The sequence below is a fragment of the Lepus europaeus genome, chromosome 6, assembly GCF_033115175.1.
Source record: "Lepus europaeus isolate LE1 chromosome 6, mLepTim1.pri, whole genome shotgun sequence".
In the NCBI taxonomy this organism is placed as follows: Eukaryota; Metazoa; Chordata; class Mammalia; order Lagomorpha; family Leporidae; genus Lepus; species Lepus europaeus.
In genome coordinates, this window is record NC_084832.1 from 115,863,878 (window position 1) to 115,877,407 (window position 13,530).

Sequence of the window (13,530 nt, forward strand, 5' to 3'; positions counted from 1 at the left end):
TTTGAAGAGTCTCAGAAAAAATTTCACCGTTCAGGGTGCATTTGTATTTCCTTGTTAATATGCTCTCTGTTTTGGAACATGTATGCACATTTTGCAGAATTCTCTAGACGGGTATTCCTAGGCCTGTGTGAACAACAGAAACAATGGATGCAAAACTGTGCCTGGGAACTGTGAACCATCAGTAAGCAGCACCTGATGGGAAAATACGACAAGCACTTTAAAGGTTCCTCAATGAACAGGGCCCTGGGAAGAGACTGCACATCCTTCACCCGAATCCCTATCAAAATGGTCACTGATTTAGTCCCCAGATTTTACCAGACCAGAAACAGTGAGCAGTTAGTGTGCTGCCTCTACCCCGATGTTGGGGCAAGGAAGGTGCAGTGCTGGTTTCATACAGTTAAATACATTTTAGGTTTATAAACATACTCCGGACTCCAAGCATTCAGAAAAACCAATCTTAGCATATGAACCATCATGGGAGAAAAGACAAGAAGTAAAATATTTCTTAGTTTAGAAATCCATTATTGTGAATCAGATTACTGTACATTTCTCCACCAATATCGAATTTTAATCAGCGACTACCAAGGTTCAATTCTTATCAAGAAGCAGCTTTTATATCATTTTTCAAGTTTACTTAACTCAGACTTTCCTCCACCACCCCTCCAAAAAAAGGTAAAAAAAAAAAAAAAAAAAAAAAGGAAAGAAAGAAAAACTAATAACTCCCCATTAACTTACTGAGAGAAAAGCTACAGTAAGTCCCTTTTCCTATTTTCTTATATTTGTGTAGCTGTGAGACATTTTGCAAAGGAGGGGAGTCCCAGCCAGCCTTTCACAACAAAAGGCCCACTGTCACCGAGCCAGTCCCAGACATGGTGGAAACCAGCCCACAGGAAAAGGCCTGGCTCCAATGTTAGGCCCCGGCCGAGTACAGTCACTATATTCACTCAAATTGGCAACAGGTCTCAGTGTTCCTGGCTTTGAGCTGTGAACAAGGGTCGGGATTGAATAACCAATTATACAACCGCTGACTGAGTTTATCCAAGGTTTGCAAACTGCTATAATAGCCCAGTATTCAACCAACTGTTTTATCCTTTTCCAGATAGAGTGTCATATCTCCCCTCGTGCTCCATTTACGCGTCACTTTATTACATACATCCATTAAGGAGGTTAATACAGTGTCACACTCAATGCCTACATGTTGCCTTACAGCCGGCCTGCGTTTCTCCGCGGCACTTTACAGACACCTTTCTCTGTCTTTCACTTTCTCTTCGCGAGTTAAACCAAGTTTCTGTCAAGACTACAAAACAGTGCATGAAAGAACAGTAGCCAAATGTCAACAATTTCAAAAATACTCTTTATACTAATAGGCTGTTTTAACTCACCTTAGAATATAAAAAAATGTGAAAATTCTGAAGTCTGGCAGCTCAGACTAGCACCCAAATATGAGGTGCTCTTATAAATTCATCCAAATATGTGCCTTTCCCCGTGCCAAAATGGACGTCTGAACGTCTAAGAAGACCTGAAATTTCTCCTGGCAAATTTGCATGCCTGCATTTATACAAAGAGATTGTGATGGAAATTAAATAGAGAGAGAGAAAATTTCAAGTACTTTGCCTAAATATATACAAACCTGAAATTCCTGAATGAGTGCCTTCCAACTCAATAAACAGAACAAGGGAAATGGTAGAAATACCATACTGCATGAAAGAGCTGGCATTTTACAAAATATCTACCTTAATCTTGGGCCCATTATTTTTATTCCATCTTTGGTGCTAACAGGTATTTTATACATAATCTTATTTTCCCTACCAAGGCTATTTATCTTTAATATCAATAATATGGATTCTGGACCTATACACTGAGAACTATAAACATGGATGAAAGAAATTAAGCAACACAGAAGTACATGGAAAGATATTCTGTGTTCACAGGTTGTAAGAATTAATATTAAAATGTCCATATCTCCCAAAGCAAAAATAGACTCAATGCAATCCCTATCAGAATCCTAATGACAATCTTTAAAGAAATAGAAAAAAAAATTCTAGAATTCATGTGGACCCACAAAGAAACTCAAAAGAGCCAAAATAATTCTGACAAGAAAAATTTAAAAAGTTGCTGGCATCATACTTTCTAATTTAAAATTATATTATAGAGCTATAGTAATCAAAATGGTAGGGTACTAGCATAAAAGTAGGAAGACATAGACAAGTAGAACAGACTAGAGAACCCAGAGAAAACTCACACATATATGGTCAACTAATGGCCGAGGACAGGCAGTGAAGGATGGCTTAACTGTTTGGGCCCCTGCTACCCATGTGGGAAAATCTCATGAAGCTGTTGGCTCCAGGCTTGAGCTTGACCCAGTCCTGTCTTTGTGGTCACCTCGGTAGTAAACCAGAGGATGGACGATCTCTCTCTCTCTCTCTCTCTCTCTCTCTCTCTCTGTGTGTGTGTGTCTCCCTTCCTGTCGATAACACTTACTTTCAAATAAGTAAATATATCTTTTTTAAAAAATCAACTCATGTTTTGGTGTTTTATCCATCGTAACACCGTGACATTGGTATGGCAATGATATCTTGGATAGTACACCAAAAAATTCAGTCTATAAAAGCAAAACTAATCAAACAGGACAACATCAAATTAAAAAACTTCTCACAGTAAAGGAAGTAATCAACAAAATGGAAAGGCAATGTGTAGAATGGGAAAAATAATTGCCAATCATTTGTCAGATAAAGGGTTAATATACAAGACTGAAATAATTTATGTAGCTTAACAGCAAAATAACCTCACATTTTAAATGGACAAAAGGGAATTGTGGGAGGGAGGAAGGGAATATCATTATGCTCTTAGAATTGGATCTACAATCCATACTGAATCTGTCAAAAACTAATCAAGAATTTTTAAAAAGTAACATTTTTTTAAAAGGGAACTGAATAGACACTTCTCCAAAGATGACATAAAAATGATCTACAGGTTTTCAACTTCACTAATGGTTAAGGAAATACAAATCAAAACCACTATGAGATACCACCTCCAACCTACTGGGATAGCTTTCATCAGGAGGACAAGAGATAACAAGTGTTGGCAACGGTATGGAGAAAAGGGAAGTCTTTGTACACTGTTGATAAGAATGTAGATTGGTACAGCCACTATGGAAAACAGCATGGAGGTTCCTAAAGCAATTAAAAACAAAATTACCAGATGACATAGCAATAGCTCTTGCGGGACTTTATCTAAAGGAGATAAGTCATCAACTTGAAGAGGTACTTGTATGTCCATGTTCATTAGAGCACTATTTCCAACAGTCAAGACATGAAAACAACCTAGGAGTGTATCAACATTTGGACACACAAAGAAACAGTGGTACATATATACAATGGAATATTTTTCAATCTTTTAAGGAGGAATTACTGTCATTTGTGTAGACATATGAAAAACAAAGGACAATATTGCTAGGTAAAATAGTGGCACAGAAAGAAAAATATTTCATGATCACTCCTATATATGTAGAATCTGAAAAAGAGAGGAGCAGAGAGAGAGAGAAAGAGAGAAAAACAGTGATTACCATGGTCAGGGTAAGCAGGGAGAAAATGGGTTAGGCCAAAACATATAAAGTAACAGATATACAGAATGAACAAGTCAAAAATAATCTAATGTACAACATGAGGACTGCACTCAACAAGCGCGACATATACAGGATTTCTGCTAAACGAAAATACAACACTCTGTTACAATGTTGCTCTTGCCACAGGGGAAGTAACAGGTAACTGTGAGATGATGGATAGGTTAACTTGTCCCATTGTCATAATCATTTTACTGTATGTATGTCTCTTACAATAATACCACTTGGGATAACTTAAATACACATACCTTCTAGGAACCTAAGTGATATTTAATGGATTATATATTTAATAGCAAAGTTGCACACAAATAAGGATGACTACATTTTGTAAAGTCATTTATATCTTTAAATATGTGCAGTATTTGTGGGTTTTTATCTGTAATTAAACTAAAAGGTCCCTCAAAATTCACAATAAAATCATTTTATAAACTAACTACTACTTGAGAGCTAACTGGCACTAATTTTTAACTGTTTTTAATTCTGACAACACCTCTTTCTATACTTGTTAAGAGCAAGGACTTTGTTACTAGTGTTCCTCCTTTTCTTACAAACCTTGCCATCTTGTAAACTTACTCAATTTCCTGTGCACCATAAAACTATTAAATCATAGTACATCTACACTATAGGGCCACCAAAATGTCTTGGACTCTTCTTAACTTTTTTCTACAGAAAAAAATAATTATCAAATACTATTCCATTTAGACGGCAAAATACATAGAAAGGAATACAATTTACAAAAATAAACATTTTGGGTCCCGCGCCGTGGCTCACTTGACTAATCCTCCTCCTGCGGTGCCAGCATCTCACATGGGCACCGGATTCTAGTCCCGGCAGCTCCTCTTCCAGTCCAGCTCTCTGCTATGGCCCGGGAGGGCAGTGGAAGATGGCTCAAGTGCTTGGGCCCCTGCACCCGCATGGGAGACCAGGAAGAAGCACTTGGCTCCGGGCTTTGGATTGGTGCAGCGCCCCAGCTGTGGCAGCCATTTGGGGTGTGAGCCAATGGAAAAGGAAGACCTTTCTCTCTGTCTGTCTCTCTCATTGTCTAATTCTATCTGTTAAGTAAACAACAAATGTTTAAAAAATAAATATTTAACTATCAAAAAGATTTTTATGGGATACATTTTTCACCTGAATTCTTAACTTTCTAGGAAAATTTTTCACAATGATATTCCATTAAATATCCCAAGTCCAACTGCCTATCTCCTGTTGTGTGCGTGCAAAACAAAATTTATGCAGTAAAAGGCTTATCATTTGTAAAAGCTATGACAAACTTATACAAATTAATAAATGATAAAACTTGTAAGATCAGAGACAGCTTTGTCACTCCAAATCAATTATACAGATGCTCTAACTAGGATGAATATGGTCCATTTCTGAGCCATACTGGGTATTGCTTTTTATTTTACATATAATAATACTAGGATCATTAATATTTAGTAACCGTTCACTATGTACCACGCACAGTGCTGTGGTTTACGTAATTATCTCATTTAATTCTCAAAACAACTTATGAAATGTGTACTGTTATCTGTTTTGCAGAGGAAATCAAGACTTAGAAACATTAAATCGTTTCTCAGTGATGAACCCTAGAGATAAAGGAAGCCAAGATTCAAACTCACATCTGCAGAATTTCACAGGCTGCTCTCTTAGTGACTCAACAAGCCTACACTAACAGCAAGTGTTCAGTGTCATACACAACAAAAGAACTGAGTACATACAATGAAGTAGTGTTCTGAGATTGTGCTCATACTGAGTTCTGAGTTCTCCAGGTTATCTATTTGTACCTAAAATGAAACCCAAACCTCTTACGGCAGCTTAGGGAATCCTGCAAGACTTCACCCGGATTTCCTTTTCCTGAGCTCTCTTATGCTCGCCACTGTGCTCATCCTTACCCTCTGCTCATTAGCTCAATTTCCAGTCACTTGTGTGTATCTCCACTTGGTGTTCACCATGTGTAGGGAGCTCTTCTCCAAAAGCCTGCCCCGACTGACTCAACATTTTGTTAGGCAGCTTGTACATTTTTTTTTTCCAAATTATAACAGAATTGGAGCAGCCGGGATTCGAATGGGCACACACAGGTGATGCCGGCATTGCAGGCAGTAGCTTTACCCACTGTGCCACAATACGGGCCCCTAGGCTATGTATCTTATTTGTAGATGCTGCTGTATCAAACCAGGAACATTTTCATTTCATTGAAGGAACTAGAAACAGTTTATTACAATATGTTTGCACCCTGATTTGATAGTTGTCATTTGAATATGTTTTTTGGTACATACTAGGTAGCAAGTCTCAAAACCTTGAAAAGGGGGCTGGGATTTCAGTGCAACAATTAAGATAATGCTTGGGACACTGGCATCCCATTATCAGAGTTCCTGGGTTGAGTCCTGGCTCCACTTCCTATTCCAAATTCCTGTTAAAGCTCAACATGGGAGGCAGCCGGTACAGTATCCCTACCCACTCCCATTTGAGACCTGGATTGAGTTTCCAACTCCTGGCTTTAGCCTGGCCCTGCCCGGCTCTTCTGGGCACATGTGAAGCGTGAACCTGTGGGTGGAAGATCTCTATCTTCCTGTCTCTCTGCCTTTCAAATAAACTTTTAAAAGTTTTAAAAAGTTTTGGAAGCACTTAAACTAGCCCTTTCAGAGGAAGTAAAGTGTTTTTATTGAATTTAAATGATTTTTATAGTACGTACCATTCTCTTGTTTTGCAATGATTACCCTTGAACTTGTTCTATGGCTGAAGTGCCATGAGAAAAAAAAATCAGCATTTATTAAAATAGCAGTTGTTAAGGGCTCTATAAGGTGATAATAATGTTAAATTATAATTTATAATAATGGGCATTTTTATAATAGGGAGCACAACTGTTAAATATTAGGATTCACTATGGCAACATTTTTGTAAGAAAGTATCTTATGCTAGAAGCACGAAAACCTCACATTTTGATCATGAGATCAGAATAATTTCTCTACTTCTGCTTTTTGATAATAAATGACAATTTTAAATTATTTCTTGCATTTTTAAGATCATGGTATAATCTGATCACTTTTACCTAAAGTACTCTGTCCTTGTGTTTCTGTGTTGTCAGTTTCTACCTTCGGCAACTCTTCTCCCGGCATCTGTTTTAGGCCCTTCTTGAAAGCAGAACAACAGAGAGAGACAGACAAGAGAAAGAGAGAGAAACAGAGATAGACAAAGGGAGACACAGAGAGAGAGAGAGAGATACAGAGAGAGACATGCAAATAGAGAGAGACAGAGAGAGAGAGACAGAGACAGAGACAGACATCACCTACCCACTGGATCATTCTGCAAATGGCTTGCAGGTTTCACAAGTTTTTGAGAAATCAAATCTATCTTTTGATTCTAGAATGCATGATTATACTAACACAGAGTATGCATATATACACATATGCACATATACATACATGTGTGAATATACATATACAGTAATTAACAACATAGCATATATTGTGGGTCAATCAGGAAAAATGTGCATGTGTGTGTGTGTGTGTAGTCTAGGGCAAGCTTTCACACTGACCATGAAAAGTCACTATAAGGACCCAATTAATTTCCTCTAAATCAATGATTGTTCATAGTTCTGTGTAAAAATTTTATAGTTTTTACTTCTAACAAAGATTAATATATTTGGATTGTCTAAAAACTTGATGAATGATATGAAGTGAAATGTCTAGTACTTTATTTAAACAAAAACTGCACAATCCATAACTGCCTTGTGTTAGCCAACACTCATTTTTTCTTAATTTGAAAGTTTTCTTATTAAACAAATACAGGTTACCAGTCAGTGAAGAAAAAGTGACAACCAGTTAAGTCAAAAACTAAGTTATTTGCTTAAAAGTTTGTTAGGTAGTTTGTACACTTTTTTTTTTGAATTCTAAGAGATTGGTTCCCACCTTCAAGGATCTTACAGTATACACAGAGATAAATAGTTTTTTTCAAAAAAAAAAAGTTGATATGAATGAAGTAAAAGGAAATAGTATAGGTTAAACAGCACAGGTTTTGAGTGTGATAAAAAAATCAGAGAACAAAGCTAAAATTAGTCAAAATCTCTAGAATGAGGCAAAGTTTGCATCAGCAGAGGAGACGAGAAGAGCACCAATGGTTGAGCAAGAGTAGTCATTCAAGTAGATGATCAATCGATTTTCCTCAGCAATTAGGAATAATGAGCAATTAACTGGATCATTAGACCCTGGAGGTCTTACGAAGGGGCTAAGAGTTTGCATTGGATGAAGTGGACATTATACAGTCATAAAATATCTTAAATTAGGGGCTGGTGCTGTGGTGCAGTAGGTTAGTCATCTGCCTGCAGCACCAGCATCCCACATGGGCACAGGTTCTAGTCCTGGCTGCTCCTCTTCCAATTCAGCTCCCTGCTACGGCCTGAGAAAGCAGTGGAAGATGGCAAAAGTGCGTGGACCCCTGCACCCACATGGGAGACCTGGAGGAATCTCCTGAGTCTTTGTGAATGACTCAACTCCGGCCATTGTGGCCATTTGGAGAGTAAACCAGCAGTTGGAAGATCTTTCTTTCTGTCTCACTCTCACTGTTTGTAACTCTACCTCTCAAATAAACAAATAAAATCTTCAAAAAAAAAAAAAAAAACAACCCAGTATCTTAAATGGAACTGTAAAATCACAAGTGTGCTATTTCCAAGCCTGGGCCCAGTGTATAAGACAGGATGTGTTGGTAGGGAGAATGAGATGTGGCAGGGATATCAGTTAGTAACTTCTGTATCTGAGGAGACAAGGCCTGTAACCCCTCCTTCTGGCTGTGTGGAAAGTAAAGGAAATTTCGAAAGGAGAGGAAGGATCAGAGAAGAATGGCAGCACTACCTCCATGAAACAGGAGTGCTCATCCTTAAAGACTATTTTTGATCAATTTTATTATGGTCACTGATTCTAGCACTCCCCCTCCACTGCCCCCAACACACACACCTTCCTCGCTGTATAGTGCTAAACATTCTATGACACCTGGGACACAGTCACTAGAGACTGTATTCTTTTTCCTTTTGTTGGGTTTTATTTTATTTGAAAGGCAGAGAGACAGAAACAGATGGAGAGAGTTCTTACATCTGCTACCTCATTACCTAGATGCCTGCAATGGGCTGAAGCCAGGAGCCCAGAACTGTTCAATCTGGGCTCCAACACATGGGTGTCAGGGACTCAAGTACTTCAGCCATCAACTGTTGCCTCCCAGGGTGTGCAGTAGCAGGAAGTTGGATGGAAAGCAGAGTAGCTGAATCAGGCATTCCTGACGGGTTGTGGTGTCCCAAAGGGTGACTTACCCACTGCCCCACAGGCCCACCCCTGCCCCTGTGTTTTCGAAAGAGGGCAGGGCACAAGATTTCGGATCTAAGGACAAAGAAGCAACTCAACTCAACTTTGTTTACGTCGGTTCTTTCTTGTTTCAAGGGAAATCCCTGCTGTTAGTATGGAGGATTTTTGTTTGTTTGTTTCAATCTCATATCTCAGCTCTGCCCGACTCTCCACCAGGTTAAAAGCTGCCTCCCTTCTAATCTATGTGTTATGATACTGCTAACAGATGACTTACTACTAGATAATAGATAACTGCAAAAAAAATGGCCTAAAGAAAACACGCACGCACACAAGGTCTGATTGTTAAAAAGAGCACTGACTGCCTTTTTCTTAAAAGAAATGGAAAACAAAGCATAGTTTATTTCTTTTACCCACTATCCTGCATTTAAAATAACTCAAGAACTACTTCTAAATGATGACAAGTAAAAGAAAAGGAATAGTTTCAGGTAGATGACTAAAAATGAATAAAAATATATTAAACATATTAGCCAAAGAAAATTTAATGCTTAAAACTTAAAAACACTTTTGAATATGGTTGTATATTTTTTCTCTCTCTCTCTCTGTAAATATGTGTGTGTATGTGTGTGTGTGTTTTTCCTACTCTGTTTTTGAGAACACAATCAGTCTTTCTTTGCAGGGAATGTTTTTTCTTTATTCCTAAATCACCACAGGATCAAGAAGAATTTGGAAAATTGAAGCTAAATTAAAGACTAAATCCAGAAACTACTTTTATTTAGGCTAAGTTAAACTGAAACAATGAGTCACAATTATTGTTAAACTGACAGAAAACAACTTTTAAAAGTTAAAAGAAACTAATGGAAACTCAAGCTTCAAAGACTGGGATTTAATGGTAAGACTGAACACATAAGTTATTTTATGGAATAGATATTTCAAAAGTATGACACATAGCGCATTTGAGGCATGCAACAGATGTGACATGTCAACTTCATTCTAATGCCCATTAAAATATCATAAGTTCTCCTCATGCTTCTTTAGCGTCCAGCCCTAAGAAAAGGTTTAGAATGGACAATTAACTTATACAAATAAAAGTATTTCTACCATTTTGATATTTTTTTCATCAAGAGTACAGAACACTTTTCTATAAATCTTTTATCATTTTCATCTGCAACAACATGTGGGCTAGGAGATTATGGGGATTTCATGTTTTTTTTTTTTAAAGAATCTGGTAATAAATAATACAAATCTTTAATAGACAGATTTTTAAAAACCCACGATAAAAACAGAGTGGACAAAATCAGCAACATGCAGTACTGGAATGGCTCCTGAGGTCCTTAAGAATTTATTGTAATTTGTTTGAAGGCACTGACATCTAAAAAGGTGGTGAGAAAGTTGTAGGCACCTAAAATTTGGGTGTTGGGGTTTGATGAATTAAAGGGAAAGGAAGAAAGGTAGATTTGACTACAATGAGCCAGGGTCTCAACACATTCGGAAGGCCATTTCTACTGCACACACATTAAGTACAAATGCCAAATATAAGGAACTCCCTTCTTTTACTAATATATTTGTCATCATCATCAACATAATTATTGGCTTTTGATATAAATCTACCTACAGGAAGAGAAAATGCTTGCCTTGGTACATGGCTTCGCAGGATGCTAAACTTAGTAATAATTACTCTATTTTAAAACTATACTTTTGCATTTTGTTTTGATAGATTGCTCTTCTGAACTTGGATGAAGGAAATCCACCACAGAGAAATGGATTTGCTCTTTAGGTGCTTGTACAATCTGACTTATCAGCCCACACTCTTTCTGATCATCAAGTACGTAAATAATCTCCTGTAAGGCACTCTGAATGCCTTTCGTCTGGAAAAAGCATATTATCCCTGTCAACTGTCATTTCAAATGTCACGTTCATAGAAAGATTAATTCGACCATTCTTATGACCTAAGTTAGTTCATAATAGTGACTGCCTGTTACATTATGCTGAGTTACTACTCTTCATAGCATACTGTATCTGAAACGGTCTTTCCTTATGTATTTAGTTATCCTTGGTTTCCACCAACTAAAGTTTAAGTTCTATGAAAGTGGGGACTTTCTCTACTATTTCAGTTCAAGTACTTCCAGTGCCTAAGTAATAGAATGTAAGAGGGAGGAGTACCTAGTTTCTATATACATAACACACATTAATGGGATGAGAAGAATAAGACTTTAGTCATTGTGCAATCTTGTAGGATGTATCCATTTTGATGAAGTTAAGGGATGACTTTGTTTGAATGGGGAGAATTAACTAAAAATCTAGAGTACTTTTAGCTTATTACAATTGAGGAATATGGCATAGTCAAATGCTGAATAACTGAGTTTAAACACAAGTTCACTTTATCCAGCTGAACATGAATTTAATTTGAAAACTACTCTCCTGTGTAGATGCCTTTACTTTTGATCTTATTCTAGCAAACAGAAAACAATATCAATAATACTGTTCCAAATAGAAAAGCAAGAAGGACAGTGTTAATCCATATGAAAACTATTCCGGACAAGGTTCTAATTAGGTATTTGAATTTTATTTTTGCCTTAATTTCATATTAAATTTATCCAAATTTTGTGAAAAATAGATCAGATATTTTGGTAATGTTTAGTTGACAAGCTCTAAATAGGCCATAAAAGTTCACTCTTTCAACATTTAACAAATACCTACAGAGACCACCATGTACCAGACATTGGACATGTGTCTGGGAATTCAGTGATGAACAACTCAGGCACTCCTGCCTACCTTCAGGGAGTTTAGGACACACAGGACTGCTGTTGCGAAAAAAGTAAATATCTGTGACTCACTCACTGTACTCTTCCTAACAAAAATCAATCAGAATTGAATTGCTGAATAACATCTTAAAAGCAAATCCTTAAAACAACCTAGCAAGTTGAGTATATTTAGTGCAACATTTTGATGCCAAGAAGGGAAAAAAGAAAAATAGAAAGTGGTTTCACAGGCATGACGGCGGGGAGAGCTGCTGCCTGACCTTGCCTCCTTGCCTTTATTGAGTAGCTTTGGGCAACTCCTAACAAGTCACAGTAATCTCCTGGGCAACAATGGAGACTGGATGATACCATCTCTAACACCTAGACCTATGCACACTTATCTGACTTGATTAACACATTACATTTATTTATAAGCAGAAATAAAATGGTGACACGCAGCAAAATGTATCGCTGGGTGGGTACACAGGCTCTTGGTGGCCCTGTTGATGACTTAGTTTTCAAGAAGTACTGCCATGCTTCCTTCAGTGCACACAATGGCTTCATCACCCAATCAATGTGTTGTGCTTCTTCTTTGGGAAACATAAGAACTAAAAAGTATTTTATTTTTATATATTTTTAAAAAATATTTATGTATTTATTTGAAGAGCAAAGTGACAGCAAGAGATAGAGAGGAGAAACCAGGAGCCAGGAACTCCAGCCTGTTCTTTCAAGTGGGTTGGGGCAGGGGCCCAAGGCCTTTGGCCAATTTCCACTGCCTTCCCAAGTGCATTAACAGGAAGCTGGATCAGAAGTAGAGCAGCTAGGACTCGAATCTGCAATCCACTATGGGACGTAAGTGTCCGAAGCAGAGGCTTAACCCCTTGTACCACAACGCCCATCACAACAAATGTTTTAGACACACATCTATTTATCACTAATAACATTAGTTCTACAGAATAAAGTTTGTAAGACCTGATTGTTTCTCAACCTGAAAGCTTCTTATTGAGAATCCAGGTATTTAGACAGGTATAGAGTTTTACCATTTAAAATTAGTCTTCAGAAGTTGTAAATCAAAATCTACTACCTTAAATACCTAATTTTTCCATTTCCATCAGTTTGTTGTTACAGCATTAGTGTAAATGCTGAATTGGTGTCATTTGTGTTTAAACCAAACACTGATTTATTTGTAGAAAGAATAACAAGTGGGTGAATGTTACAAAATTAAATAAAAACATTTTAATGAAAAGTCTAAATCATTACAAATATTTAGTAAATTTGGATGTTTATTTCCAAAGGTTAGTTTTTTATCACATAATCTGCCTTCCTAAGAAGGAACTGTGTGAACAAAATATATAGTGAGTTTCTTTAAATTTTGTTTTTGTTGTGTTTTTATCAATTTCAAATTAGTTCATTAGAAACCCACTTCTATGGATAATAATGTTAAATTATGCCATGTATTTTTAAAAGGGGTTCATAAAAACTGAAGTGATTTATAGTTCAAATAGACATACACTACTGGGAATGCTTTATGATGTAAAGAAAACATATGACTCTTTAACTTTAGGAAGTCCACCCAAATATATTTAGTCTCCAAAATTAAGAGAGAATAAAAAAAAAGTATATTTTTATGGTGTTGTTAAATTAAAGTTTTTTTCTTCCCATTTTTGTTGGCATTTCATTTTCTTGTTTGGGCCAGAATTACAAACAGGAAAGCAGAACTGCGAAGAATTTTTAAATAGTGGGAAAAACAAGTTATCTAGGCTTCTTTGAATTTAAAATAAGAACAGTTTTTCTAGTTATCAATTCAGTGCTTTTTATTTTAAAAGAACCAGTACACTTTTCTTTTCCTGTTGCTCACCCAATTCTTTTCCCAAGGATA

General features: G+C 36.9%; 1 protein-coding gene across 7 annotated transcripts in view; it reads right to left on the reverse strand.

Annotated features, from left to right (window-relative positions):
• The window catches only part of SOX5 (SRY-box transcription factor 5), a 786,191-nt gene that overhangs the window by 247,152 nt on the left and 525,509 nt on the right, over positions 1–13,530 (reverse strand). The window lies entirely within an intron of this gene.